This window comes from Cygnus olor, chromosome 1 (assembly GCF_009769625.2).
Source record: "Cygnus olor isolate bCygOlo1 chromosome 1, bCygOlo1.pri.v2, whole genome shotgun sequence".
Taxonomy (NCBI): Eukaryota; Metazoa; Chordata; class Aves; order Anseriformes; family Anatidae; genus Cygnus; species Cygnus olor.
In genome coordinates this window covers 160068243-160092909 of record NC_049169.1, presented here as the reverse complement: position 1 = coordinate 160092909, position 24667 = coordinate 160068243, and positions in this window count along the sequence as shown.

The following is a 24667-nucleotide window of genomic DNA, read 5'->3' as shown; positions in this document are numbered from 1 at the left end:
ATGTTTTAATTGTTGTAGAGCAGTGCTTACACCAAGCCAAGGACTTTTCAGCTTCTCGCTCTGTCCTGCTAGCGAGCAGGCTAGGGATGCAGCAGGAGCTGGGAGGGGACAGACCCAGGGCAGCTGACCCAAACTGGCCAAAGGGGTATTCCATACCATCTGACGTCATGCTGAACAATATATAGGGGTGGCTAGCCGGGGTGGAGGGGGGGGCCGGCTGCTCGGGGATAGGCTGGGCGTCGGTCAACGGGTGGTGAGCAATTGCATTGTGCATCACTTATTTCGTACACATTATTACTATTAATACTATTATTATTATTATTATTGTTATTCTTTTCCCTGTCTTAATAAACTGTCTTTATCTCAACTCACAGACTGCACTTTCCCGTTTCTCTCCCCCATCCCGGAGAGGGAGGGGGGAGGGTGAGCGAACGGCTGTGTGGTGTTTGGCTGCCAGCCGGGCTAAACCACAACACATACCTGATTAGTATATTTAGCTCTGTAGCACTGTAAATATATGTTTGTATGAATCAATTTCATCTTTTTCTGTACAAAGGAGCTCATAATAATATGCCTTTATATATATATATATGTATATATATATATATGTAAAAGCTGATATTCTTATTAAAGAACCTAAACTTCTAACATCATGTTTATCCACGGTACACATGGATAAACATAAGCACATTGGAACATGAAAGAAGATGTTCCCAGATGGCTTTTCTTCTCCAAAAGCCAGCTTGGAGAGACATAATTGTAGGATTTGTCCTCCCCCCCCAAAAAACAAACAAACAAACAAACAAAAAAAAACATATAATTGCTTCCAGGATCCTGACACAATAAACCTTTGGCGAGCCTAAAAACAGACCCATCCCCTCTTAAAGAATATCAGGCACAATTTCAGGAAAAAAATAAATAAATAAAGTAAAATAAAATGAAGTAAAATAAAGTAAAATAAAATAAAATAAAATAAAATAAAATATAAAATAAAATAAATAAAATAATATAAAATATAAAATATAAAATAAAATAGTGGGCTCAGAAAGGGAAGATATTTTTTTTCATTACATAATTTTTACTTAGGTAAAGAACTTCTTATGCTGTACTGTGCCAAAAGGGAGAACAATAAAACTTCACTCTAAAAATAGCCAAAATCTGTGTCCTAGAAATGTAAGTTCAGTAGATTTTCAATTAATTATTTAAAGTTGTTGGACTAAATAATGCATAGTAAGTGCGGAAGTTGCTAATTCCAGTGTTGAGATCATGCTTAAATGTGATTTCCCTTCTTTAGCAGTGTTTACATGATTCTTCCTTCCAGATAAAGAAAAATTTTATCTATGATATTTTAAAACTTATTCATGAGAAAAGTATGTGTTCTAGTCTTGCTAATCTACACTAAATATAGTGTAAAAGTTCAGTACTGTGAAAATTGCTCAAAGAAAAAGAAATGAAGAAGGTCAAATATGTTTTCCTCGACATGACTTCAGAGAGGTTGAGTTGGTAGAAAGAAAATTTCCCATGATATGAGCATGCATTTGCAAGCTAAATTAGGGCCTCATAAGAAAGTAAAAAACGCATGTTGGAGAAGTCTGCAATACAACCTTTTGCCATACAGTATTTGATTATGCCAACCATGTAATCATATCTTGATACTTCCTGCAAAAGTATAAATATGTTACTGAACAGCCATTCATATAGTTCATCTCTATGATAACAACAGAACTACTAAAAGTGCACAAATTAACCTCATGTTGATATTTCTGTAAGACCAGGTCCACTACTGTGGTTAACAATGAACATTCAGAGAGCAAAATATATGCAGAACAACTTAGGAATCATAGTCTAAGTGAAAGTAGCTCATGTTAGTAGTAAGCTCTCATTAGAGAATTTATGTGAGATGAGATAAAAAAAATTCCACATTTCGACTGTGAACATTCCAGACATTTTTTTTTACAATAGTAGGAAAACAGGTGGAATAATAACAATAATTCTCAAGAAGAACATTTGCCTCACAGTAAGGTACAATCTGAAGATATAAAAAATAGCAGTAAAATATTTACTCAGTCATTTTCAGGAATCATAAAAAGGAAAAGATGATGTGTATGCTTCCATTAAACCTCAAAGTAAAAGGGAGTAAGAGAAATCTTAAACAATGTGCATATGACAGAACCACGGAATGATTTTGGCTGGAATAGTATTCTCATCTAAACCCCCTACTCAAGCAAGGACACCTAGAGCAAGTTGCCCAGGACTGTTTCCAGATGGCTTTTAAAGATCTCAAGGAGGGAGACTCCACAGCCTTTCTGGGCAACCCATTCCGGTGCTCAGCCACCAATACAGTAAAGAAGTGCTTCCTGATGTTCAGATTGAACCTCCTGTGTTTCAGTTTGTGCCTATTGACTCTTGTCCTGGGACTTGGCACTACTGAAAAGAACCTGGCTCCATGCTCTTCAGACATTTATGTACATTGATAAGATCCCAACTGAGGGATCTCCTCAATGGATGAGTGATCTCTTCTCCAGGCTGAAGTGTCCTATCTCAACTTTTCCTCATAGGAGAGAAGCTCCAGTCTTCATCATCTTCGTGGTCCTACATTGGACTTTCTCCAGTAGTGTCAAGGTATTTCTTGTACTAGGAAGCCCTGAACTGGACCCAAAACTCCATGTTTGAACTCACCAGTGATGAGTAGAGGAGAACTAACACCTCCCTTGTCCTGCTGGCAATATTTCGCCTAATGCAGCTCAGGATAACATTAGTCTTTTTGGCAGCAAGTGTACATGGATGGCTCATGTTTGATTTGGTGTCCACCAGGACCCCCAAGTCCTGCAAAGCTGCTTTCCAGCTGCAGCTTTCCTTTCTAGCTGCAGGACTTTGCAGTTATCCGTGTTGAACTTCATGAGGTCCCTGTTAGCCCATTTCTCTGGCCTTTCAAGGTCCATCTGGATAGCAGCATGAACCTCTGGTCTATCAGCCACTCCTACCAGTTTTGTGTCATCTGCAAACTTGCTGAGGGTACACTCTGCCTCATCATCCAGATCATTAATGAAGATGTTAAACAGCACTGCATCCAGTACTGATCTCTTGGGTACCCTGCTAATTACTGGCCTCCAGCTATAGACTTGTTGCTACTAATGAATACCCTCTGCTCTTGGCTATTCAGACAGTTAGTAGCAGAGAATCATGACTGCAGTGCTACACAGAAGAGTGATAATTACTGAAACAAATAAAGGTCTTCTATAAATTATTAAAAATAAAAATAATAATAATAATAAAAAAGCAAACAAACATCAGGTTATTTCCCAGAAAAATAAGACAAATCAGAAAAAAAAATAAAAGGTTAAAAAAAAAAAAAAAGAATGAAGATAAAATATATTAAAAATCAACACAAAAATTATTTTCAATATTTTAATAACATGTTTTGGGTTATGTTCCATCATATGGTTTTGTTTTAAATTACTACCATATCTAAGACATAAGGTAGGAATATGACACATACCATCAAAACAGTTAACTGCAGAGACAGTATTCTGTACTGAAGATGACATGAAGTGTAGGAACATTTTTATTTTTTTTTTAAATATGAGTAATGTACATATATAAATTACAAATATAAGATAATATGTGTTTTAACTTTCAGGGAAAAAAAAAAAAAAAAAACACCCAAGATTTTGAAATTTATAGCCATATCTTAATCTTAGATACCCAGGCAGATCTTCTTAAAAATATTTTACATTCTGATTGTATTATTTTACATCTTTTCCATTTCAGTTAAATGAAAATATAATTGTTGAAATCTCATTATCACCACAATAACACAAAGTGTGCATCCTGTTGTCTAAGTTCTTTATTTCTTCTGCCCTCACCGTTTTCAGCTGGATCATTTGACAGTAGTTTCCTGCTTTTTTGATTCCAATGATGTCTGCTGTTGTCAGAAAATAACTTGAACATAGGTAGTGGCAATAAGGAGTAATTTGTTTCACCTTTAGGATGCATTTAATTTTATTTATATAGCATACATGGATGCTCTGGTCTTATTTAGAAATTCACTCCCCCTTTTAAATTTACTTTAAAATATGTTTTTGTTAAACTTGACTGATGCTTGAAAACTCACCTTTATAAAAACTTAAAAAAAATCAAACTTAAAGAGATTCATTTTATCCCTAAAAAGACTTATTTGTACATGGAAAACATCTGTGTTTGAAGACAAGTATTAAAGTACATTTTCTTGTACAGATTGTTCAATCATCCATGAACAATTGTACTTTGAACTGTTTTGGATAATGGAATGATGTGCCTTTAAATTTTGGAGCAAGAAAACGTGTTATCCATTTCAATGGATCTAATCAGTACTGGGACTTTTACTCTAAATAATATCTGTATATTTAGTATTTTGCTATGATATTTGAAGTATTATTAGAATGCCTTCCAATTTAAATGTTCAAAAATTGTTTATGGAATTCTTTAAATTGCATAGTCAATGTGGGTGCGTCTTCCTTGAGCTCAAACTAAAATACAGAAAAATCCATTTAAACATCAGAGAAAAAAAAAATTATATATATATATATTTCACCATGAGGGTAGTCAAATACTGGAACAGGCTTCCCAGAGAGGTTGTGGAGTCTCTCTTCATAGAGATATTCAAAAGCCACCTAGACATGGTTCTGGGCAACCCGCTCTGGGTTGGACCAGATGACCTTCCAGTTGAAATCATTTGTTATGCAATTTAAGTAATGGAAAAATAGTAAGGAATTACTGATTGTGTGTCTCTGTGTGTGTGTGTGGAAATCAATGAACTATGACTGAATGATTGAACACAAAAAATAGCTATAATTTCTTGATTTTACTGCTTGGAAAATGGAGAGAATTAAATGGTAAGGGACAGAGAGAAAAATGAGCATATCGGCATATCTGTGAGCTCTCTCCAGGCAGACCAGTACCAGCTTTTTCAGCACCTCCTTTTGCATTAGATGCTTAATCATTTCCAATGCCTTTCACTAGACTCCCTCTAGTATATATGTCTTCTGGGAAAGACAGACCTGGGCCCAGCACTCTAAATGTGGTTTCAGCAGGGCTGAGCACAGGAAAAGTATCACCTCCCTTGACCTACTGGTAATGCAGTCTAAATGTTGCATTCTGGTGCAACATTGTGGTGGGGGCACATTGCTTAATCATGTAATAGTTTCAGCCTATTTTTCAGATGTGGTTGCCTTTCATTTTTTTCTGTCCTAGTTGCTGTATTTTATTTTATTTTATTTTACTTTTCTTCACTTCATACAAAATTTAAATATTAAAAATATATTTTCTCAGTATGCTAAATATTTTCTTTCTAATGTTTATAATATACTTTTTTCATGTCCATAATCAAAGAAATAAGAAGCAGAAACAAAGTAGATCACTAAAGTGCACAGAATTAAAGCACTTACTGTTTTGGCACACCACTTTACCTATGCCTGTTTTACTGCCTTACTGTTAATGTTGTTACTATTTATACCACAAGGCATTTCAGTCAGAATTTGTTTAGTCATGCTGAGCAATGCATAAATCTATTGTTCAATACACCCTCTATTTCACTTGGGCTATTATGTACCCTTGTTTGAAATATCATATGAACTTGAAAAATCTAATCTTCAAGAGAACAAAGACTGCTTCTACCCTTTCTTTTGGAGGCCTATGTAACAAGGAAAATAAAAATAGGTTATGTTGCTGGCCTCCATTAGAGCTTCTTTTCTATAAGAAAAAATGATTGAAAATTTTGAAGTTACTTTGTGAGAATCAAGGTTGTTTCAAGAATTGTTATGCTTATAAGGCATCATGCAATTTTTTTTAGTACTTTTAGATAATAATTTACACATAGATATAGGTTCTGCTTTATGTAGTAGGAATAACAATCTTCAGGACATAAAAAGGCAGCAGAATCTGGAAATGAATAGAGATCACTTTTATTTTGTTTTGTATTAATTTATTTTTGCATAATGACTGCTAAGGGGCTCTCATTCCATTTTTCAAGCCAAAATTAATCCAGGTGACATTTGTGGGAACCAATGTACTGTGTCATTGGAAGTAAACCGTGCAGTCATAATAAAAGTACTCCCCTCCCTTTTTATGGTTATTTGATCTATGAAGTCTGGGGAGTTATGTATTCTTTTAATTTATTTTACTAATTGCTAAAGTATCTTTGCCATTATGATATTTACTAAAAAATGGGTGAGTGAAAAACAGATTAATAAAACTCTCATGAAATCCTTATGTACTGTTGACAGGCTTCTCTCTTCATTTTTGTTATGTGCTACAAAGCAGGCAATGGTATTGAAGGAGAAAACAAAACAAAACAAAACAAAACAAAACAATAAATACAAATACAAATAAAAATTCTTTTGACCTTCACAGATAGTTAAATCTTACAAAACACAATTGCTCTGTAGAGAAAGATTGTTTTCTGTTTTTGTTTTGTTATTTGTTGTTGTTGTTATTGTTTTTGTTTTCAAGAGAGGATGCCATTCATAATATATTGCTCCCTTTAAATGGTATCTTAGTGGAAGCACCACAGTCTTACCCTTTAATTTGATAGCACACAATGCACATTACAGGGCATTCCCGAGCCCTGGGATACAACCTCATACACTGTACCCGGGCTAAAAGAGCCCTTAGCATGTTTTGACTTATGCCTACTAGCATTGTCCAAACTATTGCTGGGCATGATCTAAGAGCTTGAATTCTCAAGGAACTGTTCAAGGATACAATTTTCAAGGTCCCATGAGGAGTTTTCACCTTATTTCAAAAGTAAAAAGAGCTTACCAGACAAGATGCAGACCATTCTCTTTAGCTAGCTTTGATGCATGTAAACATTCATAGGCTTATTTAGTTTGCTAATATAGACATAACCAAATATTTTCCAACACACATTTTCAGTGAAAAGTCAGAGATTAAGATATATATCTCTGAATGAAAATAATTATGGTTTAATTCAGAAAAGATTTCACATTTATGGCAGCCAGATAATTGCAAATGTTATGGATTTATCCAAGCTCCCTACACTAAGCTTCTGAGTTTGGAGAGATTAGTTGAACTTAGGTTTTCACAACATATAAACCAACAGTAATTTGCATTATTTATGAGCTTAGAACAATGATCAACAGAATGACTATGACTACCAAGAAAGTTGTATTAGCACTGTCTTAACATCTTTGTTGGATGATCCCTGACAGCTGTTTTATGTGCTTTTCCCTCCCTGAAGCTGTAATAGTGTTCATTCAATTAGGCTTTCATCAGGCAAACTACATATTAACAAATGCTCCATACATTTTAAAAATATCAGATAACCTCATGGTGTCTGCCTGTCAGAAATCTTTGGTTCAAAGAACTTTTGTGGTCTAGGATTTTGTTCCTGTCTGTCTGAAAACAGAAGCCCTGTGAACTAGTTCTGTTGGTATTTGATTTACACCTTTGCTTTTATCTTGAAATATATGTTACATGTTACATATATATGTTATATATATATAATATATATATTATATTCTCCATCTCTTTCGTTTTTTTTTTTTTTTTTTTTTTTCAAAAAACACAGCAATGCTGAAGTTTTCCGTGTTTATTTTAAATAAATAAAATAATAATGGACAATTTTCAGAGGAAAGATATTAACTTCTTAGAAACTGCTCTACAACCAGAATACAGATTAAGAAATGCAGAACAAATAATAAAATATTTACTTGTTAGCTCCACATAATGTGATAATACAAATCATGTTGTTGCCTATTTTTGGCACCTATTTTAGATTTTCAATAATGGTTACAATTCAGATCATTTGAAGTCAGAGTCAAAAAAAAGCAAGACAAATATTTCCAAAAGTGATACAGACTGTGAAAACTAAATCCATACAAATATATAGGAAATGCTCCAGAGTTTGATATATTTTAAAGATGACAATGATGCTTACTGAAACAAAACAAAACAACAACAACAAACAACAACAACAACAACAACAACAACAACAACAACATGATTGCAACTTTCCAAGTTCAGATAAGGATTGGGTAAAGATTTGTGAAACAAGTGAGACAAAACAAAGAAGGTATATGTGACCCAGTAAAGTAAACAGTCCATACAGAAAGCAAGGAGAAAAACAAGATACTATGAAGGAAGATATTTTTGTGATAGCAATTTATAGTGCATATTATGCAAAGGGAAAAATTTCTGAATTTGGATTAAAACAAAATTATCATTTTCGTTACTTCGTTACTTAAGAATCAGTGCTGTAAGAAGGATGTGATTTAAAATGTCTAGCAAAAGAAAATTTTGACAAAGAATTGCCTTATACAAATATCTGATACAAAAGAGGACAAAAGATTTTCTACAAAGATTTCACTGAATATGTAAAAAAAAAAAAAGTATAAAGTCATTGTCTTAAGTATCAAGCTTTATTTGTATAAGGGATAGAGTAAGAAAGGAATGATGCAACAGCATTGTTAAATTGTTTATTAAAATGCACAGTTATTTTTTAAAAAATATATAAGCATATAAAAGTATAAATTTATTATTATATAATTGTTGCCTGTGTTTATAATAATATGTATTATACATAATTTGTTACTCTATTGCTTCCAAATTCAATCAGAAAATGTGCTAAATATTTTTTTGCTTTTGGTATCCAAACTAACTTGTTTCCACATGGCTATTTGAGTGAGATCACTTGACCAAATTGAGAGTATGGTGAGAAATGGCAATTATATTTTCATAGATAGATAAAAAAGTTATAGCTTTATGCTATATACTATAGTATATAGTTTCATAGATAGATATAAAAGTTATTCCAGATAATGAAGATAAAAGAGGAAAAATATCAAAAGCACTGATGTTTTCATGCCACAGGGGGAAATATATATATATATATATATATATATAATTTTTTTTTTCTTCAAGGCAGATATTGTTTCCAAACCAGAAATTGGTTTACATTATCTTGGGTGTCTGTTCTTCAAGAGATATTTGGAAATATATACACATGAAAGAACATGTTTGGGCATGTGTGCATGTAACTGAGAAATATGTAAGTAAGAATTCAGAAACATGAAAACCATAGACATCTCTGTATTCCTTCAAAGTGGATGAGAAATTTTCAAATTCCTTCGAAGTGGATGAGAACTCTGTATATATTAAGCAGAATTTTGATAGCACATCGGTGTACAAGCACACAGGAAACACACTGAAAAGCAAAATATGAAGTGTAATTACTTGAAAAATGGCAAAATGGACAAGGAGAAAATGTAAAAATAACAAAGGAAACAAAGACAAACACAGCAGAAATGGAACAGTTAAAAGATCACCTTATTCAAACTTCAAAATAAAAATGCTGACAAAATTCCAGTCATATTATTTTTTCCCAGGTAACTTGAAATTATATATATATATATATAAAACAGTCAAACAAAAAAAGAAAACATAAGTGAATTGCTCAGATAGATATATGCATTTCATCATATTTGAGATTTTGCAGATTTCATTCTTTGTAAAAGAATGGAAACTGTTTCATCCCACATAATTATATATTTTCCCTTCATTTTTTATTTATTTTGATATTTCACATATTTACTTTCTGACTTGGAATAGATTTTCTACTTTCCTTTATTCTTTTTACCTGTCTTCATTTCACTTAGCACATACTGCCATACTTATGACTATTGCAAAGGCTTAGGTGTTTATACTTTTATGCTAACATTCACAGAATCACAGAATCACAGAATGTTGGGGATTGGAAGGGGTCTTGAAAGATCATCTAACCCAATCCCCCTGCTGGAGCATTGATAGCTTCATTGCTGTTAAGGGCTATTGTGAAGGTTGTGACTTTGTCAGAAAATTGGTAGAAAAGTGATTCAGGGTAATGAGAGAGGAAAGGGAGGGAGTTTTGACTAAATATTAATTTCATACCTCATTTTTTCTCTAATATGCTAGAGAAAAAAGCATACAAATGGCACTTACTGCATTTCTAAAATGCTGTTCATGCCTTTTGCTACCTTTCACACATTTTGTTTTACTGGCAGTTTGCATTTACATTTATGAAAGAGGATCCAATCTGTTCCCAGTTTTTCAGCAGTAAATAATGAAGAGTTTATATATATATATATGTATATTTCTTTTTTCTTCACTTTGCACGAACTACAATGGAACTTTTTTTTTTTTCTTTCGCCACTTTGGACATGATTTTGTACATTTGCTGAATGTACCAAACAATTCCAAGCACGTGTACTATTATCATTGTTATCATAGGATCACAACCTGTTGTTGTGTTGTTTTTGTTTTGTTCTTGTTGTTTTTCTAGTTCTGAAAAATAAAGTCTTCGTTCTTTCTCACTAATAATTGGGATACATTTTTATCGAACTAAGAAATCATTCAAGTACTTTTTAAGATTAGGGCCCACAGAGTTTATTGCATATGTTGAAGGACATTAGAAAACCTTTGTGAATACTCTCTTGACCTTTGATTAGGCTTGCTTTTCGATTGACTATAAACAAATATATTTTCTTGAACATCAACTCCCAAAATTTCAAGTAAATTTTACCATGTATCTTCAGCAATATACAGAACCTGGAAATTGTAATTCACAGTCAGTGAAGCATATTCACTATCTGGAAACAATTATCAGCTCCCTGACCAAAGCCATAAATCAATAAGTCTTCCTCAAAAGTTCAAAGACATTTTAACTCTAAAGTCCTTAAAAACTAAGAGGGAATAGGCAGATTGAGGTTGAAATTCCTGCCAAATATTGTTGATATCTATATCTGAGGTAGTTACTCAGTCTTTCATCCTTTAAACCAAATGGGGATTGGACCTTTGAATATGATAAATCTAACCATGATGTTGACATATAAAATAAATCAGAGACATCACAGTCTTAAATCACAGTCATTTATCTCCATTTTCTGTAGATGAAACTTAGTTGTAACTAATTCAGATGCAGATACCAAAATAGTGGCAAACATCCGTATGACAGAAACCATAATTTTGTATTTATTGCAAGGTCTCACAGAAGTCTTTGGATGTACTTAAAATTACTTTGATATAATGAATTATGCATTTCATAAACAGCAGATACAGTACTTTGACCAGTTCAGTCAAAAAGTGATGTTAAGGAAGTCTCATCTAGAAGATCCCACTTAGAAAAAGTTTATGGACAGACATTAATAGAGAAGGTCACATTAATTTCTGTGCTATAACAGATCTGCTTAAAAAACAAGAGAACAACAAAAAATATTTTTCATGCTTTCAGATTAGGTGAAAATCATATTACTCAACATAATGAAAGTACAGGTTGATCAGATTCTTCAGTAAATAAAGCTTTATTTGCTATGCACTATCAAGCTCTTTGCAATGATCCTATTTATTTATCTATTTATTTATTTATAATCCAAGAACAATATAGAAAAAAAAGTATTTATGCAGTAGGTTAGAAAAAGTAGATGAGTTTTGAAAATTGATTAAACAAAAAATAAAGAAGGATAAATTAATAATCCACAAGTTGTTTTCCATAAGCTGAATATGACTGCTCATGAATTTCTTGGAAGAGAGGAAATAAGAGGCATGATGATTAAGAGTACATAGATGCTTAAAGAACAGAATGGGTTTATCAAGTAAACCAGTTGTGGGAAATGGAACAATTATATGCTTCAGTAATAAATGAAAGCAACTGTTCTGGGACTGCAATCACTATGTCAGACTCTCTTTAATCTTATAGTGTAACAAACTAATGTGACACTACAATGAACAAGTGTTTGTACTGACATAAAATTTAATTATATTTGGATTAAAGCTCTGAAATAAATATACAGTATGATCACAGAACAATGACATCTAAAAGATAAATGATGAAAAGTAATTATTGAAATGAAATATTTTAATTAGCAAATTGATGCATAGTATGCAAATTAATTCCAGTTAATTTATTTTAAAAAGATATTGCTCTACAATATGTGCATTTTAATCCAGTTTCAGGATTTACCATCAACTTGGAAAGGATTTAAACATAGTTTTATTGACTATATAGACATATAAACACTGAATTGTTAACTTAGCAAATAATATTTACCAAATTAAAATAAATATAATTTAATGAAACTTGTTCTTTTTGCATATTGGGAAGTTAAAAGGAATACCAAGTGCATGTAGGTTTTAACGAAAATATTTAGTGAAACTTCCGTTGTTCATGTGCTTAAGAAATGTTATTTGTAAAGCAATATATAAATTGTTTATATATATTTGTAAAACAATACAGAAATTGGATGGATGAAAAGTTCCATTTCTTTTTCTTGCCTGTCTTTATTAAGATTATCTTTCTCCAAGTCACCAACAGGAGATTACAGCAAATACTTTTTGATCTCTGAAATTATAAAATTAGTAATTTTATTATTAAGATGAGTAATTATAAAATGAAACTATCAAAACTTAAGTGGCATGTAGTCTTAAACATCATGTTAGCTACTTGGTAAAGCTAGTAAGAAGGAAATAGATTTGAGAAATACAGAACATTGTTTTCTTTCTTAATTCCTATAATATAGCTAATATAGTTGAATGAAACATTTGCTAAACACAATTGATTAATATCAATATTATATCTTAAGAGTGATTGAAGCTCTATTTTTTTTGTTTGTTCTGTGGTTTTTGTTTTGTTTTGTTTTTTACCTCTGAAAAATTCCATGTAATTGGGGACAGCATACTTACACATAACTCAGTAATGTAATTAGCTGGGATGCATTTTCTATCTTACGTGACTAAAGCAAACCTTCTTCTCTGCCCTACACTAATTCATGCTTTTGTTCTGGTGTTTAACATTCTTCAGATTGTTCATCCGTAATATACCTCATTAATGATATTCAAGAAACATTATAAAAGGATGCATAATAACTTGAAATGATTATTTTCTCAAATATTTTAAAATTGAAAATTAGAAATTTCTTTTATTACTATCTGCTTATATGTGGCAGGTTTTAGATATATACAGATAACACATGAACTGGACTGTTTTTGAAGAAACAAAAATGTCATACCATGTTCTCAAATCCTACAGAGCTAATTATATTGTTGTTGTTTGTTTTAGAAAAGCTAATCCTCATTAAATCTTCTCCTGGAATAAAGGAACTTCAATCTGAGAGTGAACCTAAATGTTATGGTTTTATCTGTACCTTTATCACTCCCAAACCGCTGCACCTATTCATATCTGGTGCCTAGAATCATAGAATCAAAGAGTATCCTGAGTTGGAAGGGAACCACAAGGATCATAACCTCCAACTCCTGGGTCTCCACAGGACCAGCCAAAAATCAAACCATATGTCTGAGAGAGTTGTCCAAACACTTCTTGAATTGTCGCAGGCTCAATGCTGTGACCACTGTCCTGGGGAGCTTGTTCCAGTTCCAAGCTACCATCTCAGTGAAGAACTTTTTCCTAACATGTACCGTGAACCTCCCCTGGTGCAGCTTCATGCTGTTCCCTCGGGTACTATTGCTGGTCACCAGAGAGCATAGATCAGCGCCTGCCCTTCCTCTCCCCTCATAAGGAAGCTGTAGTCTGAGGCATCCCCTCATCCTCCTCTTCTCCAGGCTGAACATACCATGTAACCTCAGCCACTATTCACATGTCTTGCCCTCTAGACCCTTCACCATCTTTGTAGCCCTCCTTTGGACATTCTCCAATAGTATTATGTCCTCGAGCACTGTGTGTACTTTGGGGCACCACAGCATAAGAAGGACATAAAACTATTGGAGAGTGTCCAAAGGAAAAATGATATTACCCTTAACCAATTCAGATCACTAAAACAGTAGAAAATTTTTCACTTTTTTTTTTTTTTTTCAACTTAGTTTCTCTACTACCTTGGCAAGCTGAATTAGTTCAGTGAATTGCCTTAAAAATTCCAAGAGAGATAAAACTACGAGAAGGCTAAGAACAGACAGATAGGGAGAAACATAGGTGCAGAAGGAAGAAAAAGCTGGAGAAAAATACTGTTCTTTTTTGCTAGAATAAGTTTTCTTACAACCTGAAAAAAAAAAAAAAAAAAGTTTGTTTCAGAAGGCAGCTAAGAATATTTAATCAAGAATTACTCCCCATCCAGACATTCTTGAAGTGTATATCTGCATAAATAGCCACATAAAATCTAGCCCAATATTTATCTATTGCATTCTCTCTCATACCAAAAAGGTATGCAGAACCTTTTTCCAGTAGAAAAGTTAAAATAACTTAAGAGTATGATTAACATAAAAATGCTTACAACATTAACAGAAAAAAAATCTTTATTTAGGAAAATATTATTTTAAAAGTCAGTCTTTTTTATTATTTTGTCATAAAAACGTTTCTTACTTTTCCTAATATCTAATATAGAAATTTATTTGACCAAATGTAAACATTTACACTATACAATTGGGGTCAGTAGCCAAATTCGTATTTGTTTTTGTTGGAGGAGGAAAAATGTCTTTAAGGTGCTATGCCTTTCGCAATGTATATAGCTAAAATAATTTATTTCAATGTTTTAAAATTGTTCTTTCCACGTATTGACTCAAAGATTTTATGTTTCAGAAGTAAACCACACTGATGATATGTTAAGTGACATGAACCCTACTGAAGGTGATCTGATTTCCTAATCAATTGTATAAAAATATCTGCTTTTAATACTATTTAATAATCATGTATTTTTGATCAACTACATTTCATAAGAAGTTTTCTCAGAATTTGTAAAACTATAAGAAACATTCCACAGGACAGTAGAAGTTAGAAGGGACACACCTGTAGATACACAAAGAAAATATCTGAATAGGAAAATAAATATTTTGTTTAAGACCTTTCTTGAAAGATAAAATGTCAAAGTTAAATTTGATTGATCCTTGCAAATAGGGTTATTTTTCAGATGAGTTTCTGGATGGATTTAATACACAAAAAAGAAATAGCAATTTCAAATAGAAGCTGAAGAAAATGCTAACTCTTCAGGGAATATATATTTAAAGTCTGGTTTCTTTTATCTTTGACACTTTTTTTTTTTTTTACCTTTTTTTTCACTACATTATGACAACTGTGGTTTACCACATTGTAATCAAGACCCTTTCCTGATTTTATGGCTTTTCAAGTTGTGATATTCAACATAATAGTAACACACCTTATTAGTATGGAACATTTTTATACGCACACTATGAGGATTGATAGCTTTCCAAATTTCCTCATGTTCAGATACCTGTTGTTAGGCTAGAATGATTCCCTCACCTTTTTAGATACCTGCACAAAACATAATATATTTTAAAAAAGCAAAGCATGGCATTCAAACTTAAGCAACACTTGACATATCATGCATCTGGTTATGCTTCTCTTATTCCAAACTTTAAAAGATAGATAATTAGAGAGCAGAATACATTTATATTTCAATATCTAAAATGCATTCTAGAGGGTAAAATAAAAATAACAAACACGAAAGCAATCTCCTTTGTCCGATCCTTGTGGAAACTGTCAGTTTCATTGTCAAATAGATACTAACTCATAGTTTCCAAAGTTCCATCTTCCTAAATCCATCCAGGGTCCACCTCAGCTTGCATGTTCAGGAGCACTCGCTTTGATCGAAGTCAGTCACCGTTCTCTGACTTGGCTGTCTCCAGCAAATCATATCCACTACAGAATTTTGTACTCATGGTTTCCTTTTTCTGATTGCATGGGTTGAAAGGGCTTTCAAAGTTATCCTGGTTCCTCACTTTAAAAACAAACAAACAAACAAACAAACAAAAAAACGCTATCACTTCTGAAAGTGATTTCTTCATTCCTTATTGGATCAGCTCCTTGTGTAGTTGTACTTTGTCACAAATACAAGGCAATAATTTTGCAGATGGTAGGACACAAAAATATGAAGATTAAAGATTGAGTTCCTAAGATAAAGGTTTGGGCAAAGTAGTACAACAAATCTGACAAAATAAACTAGTTATGCTTTTGCAGCATTGCCTCATGATAACCTAAGGTGAATGTTGAAGTTTCCATCTTAGAGATAATTTTTATTCAATCAACTTTTGAACACACTTGGAACTAACAACATCTGTTTTTTGTTTGTTTGTTTGTTTTATTTTATGTTTGTTTTTTTTTTCCTATGTCTTTTTGTCATGTGGTTGGAAACATTAGTATCTCTTGCAATTCCAGTTAAAAACTTGTTTCTCAGGAGCCTAGTGAAGTTTAAACATTCACTGAAGTCATCCTGTATGAATTCAGTTAAGTTTTTCTTACTTGGTTGGTTGTCTTCAGAAACTGGAAGCACATCTTGGTCTCTGTGTTATCTATGACATCTTGATCATCTTGAGCTGTGTGGCATCTTGATCTATCTAGCAGTTCTGATTGAGATTGGCAGGTAAATACAAAAGTTATTGAGACGAAGCAAGGCAGACACTGTTGCAGCTGGAAGCCACTGTGCAGTAGGTAAGATATGACATGGTTGCCATCACGGAAACGTGGTGGGACCACTCTCATGACTGGAGTGCTGCAATGTCTGGCTATAGGCTCTTCAGAAGGGACAAGCAGCACAGGAGGGGTGGTGGTGTGGCTCTCTATATTAGAAAGTGTTTTGATGTTGAGGAACTCGAGGCTGGGAACGTTAAGGTTGAGTCCTATGGGTTAGGACCAGCGGGAAGTCCAACAAGGCAAAAATCCCGGTGAGGGTCTGTTACAGACAGCCAAACCAGGATGAGGAGATGGATGAGGAGTTCTACAGGCAGCTGGCAGAAGTTGTGAAATCGTCAGTGCTTGTTCTCGTGGGGGACTTCAACTTCCCAGACATATCCTGGAAGCACAACACAGCCCAGAGAAAGCAGTCTAGGAGGTTTCTGGAGAGCGTGGAAGATAGCTTCCTGACGCACTTGGTTAGTGAGCCTACCAGGGAAGGTGCCCCGCTAGACCTTCTGTTCACAAACAGTGACGGACTGGTGGGAGATGTGGTGGTCGGGAGCTGTCTTGGGCAGAGTGACCACGAAATGGTAGAGTTCTCTATTCTTGGCGAAGTCAGGAAGGGGACCAGTAAAACCGCTGTCTTGGAGTTCCGGAGTGCTGACTTTGAGCTGTTCAGGACACTGGTTGGCAGAGTCCCTTGGGAGAAGGTTCTGAAGGGCAGAGGAGTCCAGGAAGGCTGGGCACTCTTCAGGAAGGAAATCTTAATGGCTCAGGAGCGGTCTGTCCCCACGTGCCCAAAGATGAGCCGGCGTGGAAGAAGACCGGCCTGTCTGAACAGAGAGTTGTGGCTGGAGCTTAGGAAAAAAATGAGACTTTATGACCTTTGAAAAAGAGGGCGGGCCACTCAGGAGGACTATAAGGATGTTGCGAGGCTGTGCAGGGACAAAATTAGAAGGGCCAAAGCTCATCTGGAGCTCAATCTGGCTACTGCTGTTAAAGATAACAGAAAATGTTTTTATAAATACATCAACACAAAAAGGAGGACTAAGGAGAATCTCCATCCTTTACTGGATGTGGGGGGAAACTTAGTTACAAAAGATGAGGAAAAGGCTGAGGTGATTAATGCCTTCTTTGCGTCAGTCTTTAGCGGCAAGACCAGTTGTTCTCTGGACACCCAGTACCCTGAGATGGTGCAAGGGGATGGGGAGCAGAATGTGGCCCTCATAATCCATGAGGAAATGGTTGGCGACCTGCTACAGCACTTGGATGTACGCAAGTCGATGGGGCCGGATGGGATCCACCCGAGAGTACTGAGAGAACTGGCGGAAGAGCTGGCCGAGCTGCTTTCAATCATTTGTCGGTAGTCCTGGCTATCAGGGGAGGTCCCAGTTGACTGGCGGCTATCAAATGTGACGCCCATCTACAAGAAGGGCCGGAGGGTAGACCCGGGGAACTATAGGCCTATTAGTTTGACTTCAGTGCCGGGGAAGCTCAAGGAGCAGAATCTCCCGAGTGCAATCAAGCAGCAATTGCAGGGCAACCAGGCGATCAGGCCCAGTCAGCATGGGTTTATGAAAGGCAGGTCCTGCTTGACGAACCTGATCTCCTTCTATGACAAAGTGATGTGCTTGGTGGATGAGGGAAAGGCCGTGGATGTGGTCTACCTTGATTTCAGTAAGGCTTTTGACACCGTTTCCCACAACATTCTCCTCAAGAAACTGGCTGCTCATGGCTTGGACTGGCGTACAATTCATTGGGTTAAAAACTGGCTGGGTAGCCGGGCTCAAAGAGTCATGGTGAATGGAGTCAAATCCAGTTGGAGGCCGGTCACTAGTGGAGTCCCCCAGGGCTCAGTACTAGGGCCAGTCCTCTTTAATATCTTTATCGATGATCTGGATGAGGGGATCGAGTGCACCCTCAGTAAGTTTGCAGATGACACCAAGTTAGGTGCGTGTGTCGATCTGCTCGAGGGTAGGAAGGCTCTGCAGGAGGATCTGGATAGGCTGGACCAATGGGCTGAGGTCAAGTGTATGAAGTTCAACAAGGCCAAGTGCCGGGTCCTGCACCTGGGGCACAACAACCCCAAGCAGAGCTACAGGCTGGGAGATGAGTGGTTGGAAAGCTGCCTGGCAGAGAAGGACCTGGGAGTACTGGTTGATAGTCGGCTGAATATGAGCCAGCAGTGTGCTCAGGTGGCCAAGAAGGCCAACAGCATCCTGGCTTGTATAAGAAGCAGTGTGGCCAGCAGGGCTAGGGAGGTGATTGCCCCCCTGTACTCGGCTCTGGTGAGGCCGCACCTCGAGTACTGTGTTCAGTTTTGGGCCCCCCGCTACAAGAAGGACATGGAGGTGCTTGAGAGAGTCCAGAGAAGGGCAACAAAGCTGGTGAGGGGTCTGGAGAACAAGTCTTAGGAGGAGCGGCTGAGGGAGCTGGGGTTGTTCAGCCTGGAGAAGAGGAGGCTCAGGGGTGACCTTATCACTCTCTATAGGTACATTAAAGGAGGCTGTAGCGAGGTGGGGATTGGTCTGTTCTCCCACGTGCCCGGTGACAGGACGAGGGGGAATGGGCTAAAGTTGCGCCAGGGGAGGTTTGGGTTGGATATTAGGAGGAACTTCTTTACCAAAAGGTTTGTTAGGCATTGGAATGGGCTGCCCAGGGAAGTGGTTGAGTCACCATCCCTGGAGGTCTTTAAGAGACGTTTAGATGTTGAGCTTAGTGATACAGTTTAGTGGAGGACTTGTTAGTGTTAGGCCAGAGGTTGGATTCGGTAATCTTGGAGGTCTCTTCCAGCCTAGATGATTCTGTGATTCTGTAAACATACTTTTTTCCATCAAATTCTGAAATTTAATTTTGGTCAAAAAGTTAGAGAAAAAATGAAAAAAATAAATTCGGATGAACTGGATATTTTTGTGTCTATTTTTATCACAACACTCTGTTGCTTTTGCAAGGCTGATATTATGTACCTGGAGCTGAACATAATGGACAGTTCTTGGTTACACATACACAGAATTCCCAGCTAAATTCTTACTGCAAAATTGGTAACGATATATAAAACTGAAAGAACCTACTTTGGTTCATGAACTTCATGGTGAGTTTGCAAGGCTGGTGCTTAGTCATAGACGATTTTGTTCTTTAACTGAAAAAAAAAAAAACTTAAGGTGACATATTTAGCCACTTTTCAGGAATACAGCCTCTATTTTATTATTATTATTACAGCCTCTATGTGTAGCCTCTATTTTATTATTTTATTTTTTATAAAGTAACCTGCTATAGCTATAGCTGTTTTCATAATCATTTTAAGTAGCTCTCTTGAAATACTTTCACTGGTGATAATTTGAATCCCTAAAGTTATTCTGTTTTTTGATTGTTTCATTTTACTCAGCAGTCTCTAATTATTTTTACTTTAGCTCACTTTCATTCAAGATATCTAAGCTGTTTTTTCTGTCTGTAATTCTTAGGTAGTTCACTGATCTTGTGTGGAACTCTTTCAAATTATTCTCCATTAAGGTTATACAATTACTCACTTCTAGAAAGTAACTCTTTAATCAGACGCTTTTGAAGAAAAATATCTAGCCTTTGTGAGAGCTGATATTGCTCAATGGATCTTCAGCACAAGGAAGACAGGGTTATAACAAAACTGTCAGGCTGAAATTATGTCACTCCTATTTTCTCCAAGCAAAAGCAGTGTATTGTTCTATTGGAATAAGACTTAATGTCCTCAAAAAGGCCATTTTTTTCTGAAGTGATTTCTTGGGATGAGGTAACATATTTTCCTCTACAAAACAGATAAATGTCTCTTAAATGTTGATATTGCTTAAAGACATACCTTTATATAAGAGTCTGTGATGTTGATTTCTGCCCATTCAATCTTTGCCATTTTTTTGTCTTGGACAGTTTGCTGCGTATGGCAGAGGGTTCTTTGCCTATGTCAGCACTGGGGGATCACAGGCTCTTCCTCCGTTGGCCTGCAGAGCCAGACTCTCTCTTGTTTATTCTCTCTGAGGTTGTCAATCTTGCATTCTTTGCAGGGCAATTCACTTTCAGCAAGTGGAATAATGAATGTATGCTTCTTCTCCCTCTTCTTTTCTCCAAACTGTCCTTGTCTATAGCATGTTAATGAAAGCAAACTCTGGGAAGTGGGAACAGAAAGATGCAATGCCCCAAGGGTCAGGAAAAACTTACATGAAGTCTCTGGCTCCCTAAATACTCTAAGTGCATTTAATGGGCGAAAAAAAAAAAAAAAAAAGGGGGGGTGGGGACTGTCAGACTGAAACTTTCTATCACAGGGCTTGAAGTTGACACTGACACCCCAGTCAAATGAAATTTCAGACCCTGTGTCTCTGGTGGCCTAGCCATCCTTTGTGTGCTGAAGTGACTCTTCCAAAACATTTCTGATATACCTCGTTTTTGAGGTCTAGTGATGTTCATGCCTGGTGATATAAAGATAAAACCCAGAGCCTTAGCTTTCCAATGTGGCAATGTTTTGAGTGACAATGCTTTGAGTTAGTCTGTCTCTAAGTCTAACCTCAATACTTCGAGCGATGTTGCCTAAGAATTCTCTCTCAATCTAACCTTTAGTTCATCTACAGTAACTTGGCTCAACTCTTGACTTAGATCAAATAGAAAACAAATCTTAATCATTTTACTGTTCCTCTACTGCACAATACACATGGTTTAGTGCAATTTAAAAAAGAGGTCTATAGCAGAAATAGCTGGTGTTTCAGCAGATAATTTCTGTTCAGAAAAATATTTTTTTTGTGTTTGTGTGTGTGGGGATTTTATAGAAATTTGATATTAGCTAAAAATTAAGCTCATCTCCTGTATTTTATACATGTTACTGGAAGCCACTATGTCATAGATGTGGAATATCACTGTGGTTTTGGATGTTGCATTTCTAGTTACGGATGAGAAGAGATTGAAAAGGGAAAGGTAATGCTAACAATTGGTGCCTACGTTCTCTGGTACTGCTGTATAATGAACGTAAGTAAAAGAGTGAAGATTGAAAAACAAGTAATAACATAAAAAAGTGTTGCTGCTAGTTTCAGAGTGGCAGCTCAGGTGTGAAAATGATTTTTCACAGCATCAGAGTAACAGAGTATGTCTGCAATGTCAGGGATAAAGAGGATGTTTCTGTGTCTGAACTGTATGTTCAGCCAGAGGGAAAAAACTTTGCACTCAGAGAAGTTATTAGAGAAGTCAGGGTGCTTTTTTTTTTTTTTTTTTTTTTTGATATGTGTGTGTTTACTTGTTTTGTTTTTTTTTGTTGGTTTGTTTAAGAAAACCCAGAAATAAAGAGGCATGTATTACTCAGAAATTTAATGTTGTCACCTACCTGTGCTCTGAATTGATTCTTGTCACTTGTCTTTGCCTGTGAAAAGTCCTGCTGAGTACTGAGCCATGGTTTCACACTATTATTAAGTCCTTGGCAGGTGTACACAAATACCTTTTTGCTGATGTCAGTTTTTAATATTGCTGTACCCTTTGTCATTCTACTTGCTTTCAGATCATCACTTCAGGTCTGTAATCTGAAGTAGAGGAATTCTCCACATGGAAATAATAGTATGAGTTTACAGGACAGTAACTTATATCAGTAAGGATATGGAGCTGGCTGACAAATTGCAAAGGAACCCAAAAAAGGAGAGACAAATGCCAGGAAAAAACTCTGGGTGAGAGGAGAGGAAGAGGGGTTGTAGAGGCATAATACTTTGATCTTTTGCTTTAATGTTCTAATTAATATATCCCTGGGTTTTACTCTAAGAAGACTAGAAAAGGGAAAGACTCCCTTTATATACATATATATTTATATATATATATATATATATATAAATTTTTTTTTTTCATAGCAGTCATTCTCCCCAGAAGAGTACATGTTTGAATATGGAATTACTGACAACATACCTCTCTTTGAACATATGGTCATGTAACAGTGGTAAGAATATGAATGGCTCTGTGAAACCTCATGTGTTAGTTTTAACATCATTTGTTACCAATTTCTTTTATGAATTAAAGACAACAATTGTCAGAAAACTTAACTTTTTTTTTTCTTTAATTGTGCCTTTCCTACATCTAGACTTTTTAATTTGTATGTTTGCTTCCTTTAACTATTTTGTTTTGAAGGCTCAAATGACTATAACTGAATAGAATGTTCTGTCCATATCTTGTAATCAAAACTGCTGTTACAGAATAACAGAATCACAGAATGACTGAGATTGGAAGAGACCTCTGAAGATCATCTAGTCCAAACCCCTGCCAGGCAGGATCACCTAGAGCACATTGCACGAGATGGCATCCAGGCCGGTTTTGAGTATCTCCGGAGAAGGAGACTCCACAGCCTCTCTGGGGAACCTGTTCCAGTGCTCCTCTGGACTCCAGTAGTTCCATGTCCCTCCTGTACAGAGGAACCCAGAACTGGACGCAATACTGCAGGTGTGGCCTCACCAGGGCTGAGTAGAGGGGGAGGATCACCTCCCTTGACCTGCTGGCAACACTCTTCTGAATACCCCAGGATACCGTTGGCCTTCTTCGGCACAAGGACACATTGCTGACTCATGGCCAGCCTGCTGTCCACCAGGACTCCCAGGTCCCTCTCTGCAGGGCTGGTCTCCAGCAGGTCAGCCCCCAGCCGGTACTGGTGCTTGGGGTTATTCCTCCCTAGGTGCAGGACCCGGAACTTGCCTCTGTTGAACTTCATGAGGTTCCTCTCAGACCATTAATTAGCTTTGCTGTGAAGGAGCTGTGCTCCATATGAAGTCTGGATAGCTAGTCCTCAATCATCAGCTTGAAAAATGTTGTGGAACCATACAAAACAGAAAAAAAATAGTTACTTTACACAGTTTCATAAATTTGCTAACTGTTTTTAATGGGAATTTTCAAATAATAGCAATTCAAAAAAAAAAAAAAAAAGTTCTGATAATCTGCGCTCCAATTATCCAGATTAATGACAAATGTTTTGAAACTACAAAGTAACTATTAAGCAAAAACAAAGCTTAATACTACTTGTGAATTAGACAGGCAGACTAATAAAAATGTGATTTAAATATACATGATGGGGGGGCGGGACACAGGATATGGTATAAAAAGTTTTAACTGTGCTTATGGAAGAGGTATTTCCTAGATTAAAAACCTTTTTTTCTGAAATAATTTGCAGTTAAAAGTGGAACAGTAGAGCTTTCAAATTTCAATGCTGTTTATTGCCTCTTGTCTTACTTTTAATGTTAAACTGATCTTTGTGCCACAAAAATACAGGAAGCACATTTATTCACTATTTTTTTAGGGGGATTTTTTATTTATTTTTTTAAAGATTTTGTTATTTCCAGTAATATTTCAAAGTGGTACAGCTGTTTTATAGATTGCATTATACCTTATAGTTAGACCTACTATAGTAGCATTGGTTCTTGGTCAATACAACATAAGTAAGCAACATTTGCAACTTCTTTTATGTTTCTCAACATACTTTGACTATTTCTGTCCTATCCATTTCATTCCTTTTTTAATAAATGCTATAATTTGGCATAACAAAACATATAACAGAGATTGTCAGCTGTGACATTTGCCCCACACTTTTTGTTTTCAGGCTCTCTCTAATTCCTTTTACTCTGCAGTCAGCAAATAGTTTAAATACAGAAAAGCTTTCAAGGTCAATGTTCTGACAATGCCCTAGGCAGGGCTGGAAGGTCCCTGACACTATTGGGTTGTGACCTTGTCATAAATTCTCAGGTAGTGCACTCTGCTTTAGCAGAATCTGTTTGAGTTATGTCAAACAATCCGAGATAACTGATTCTTGATTAAGGTTGATTCCACAAAGACAGAGGCTTCTCTAGTTATTGATTGTATTCTATTTGCACACTTATAACTAAGATTCCAATGCTGGCTGAAAGACCTGGCATTGAACAGTAAATCAAAAAATGTATGCTAGTTTAATGAAAGCATTAGCATCTCACTCATGTATGACAGATTCTAACCCACAATGTGAACTCCGACTTATATAAATATCCCAGATAAAAATGGTCCTTCCCTTGTTTTCTAGCTTCAGTTGTTTTCTTAGGTTAGCTACTCAACACAAAAGCAGATCTAAAGCCCTCTAACATAGAAAAAAAGAGTCAATGACTGATCACTTTTTTTTTTTTTTAAATACTGAATCTGTTTTTCAATTTAAAATTATGTATATATATTTATTGTATCTAAGTCTGGAAGATAAATAGCACTCCTTGTGTCATTGGCTATTCAAGATTTTATATCTTGGTTGGTATTACTTTCCAAGATATGCTTTTTCCAACC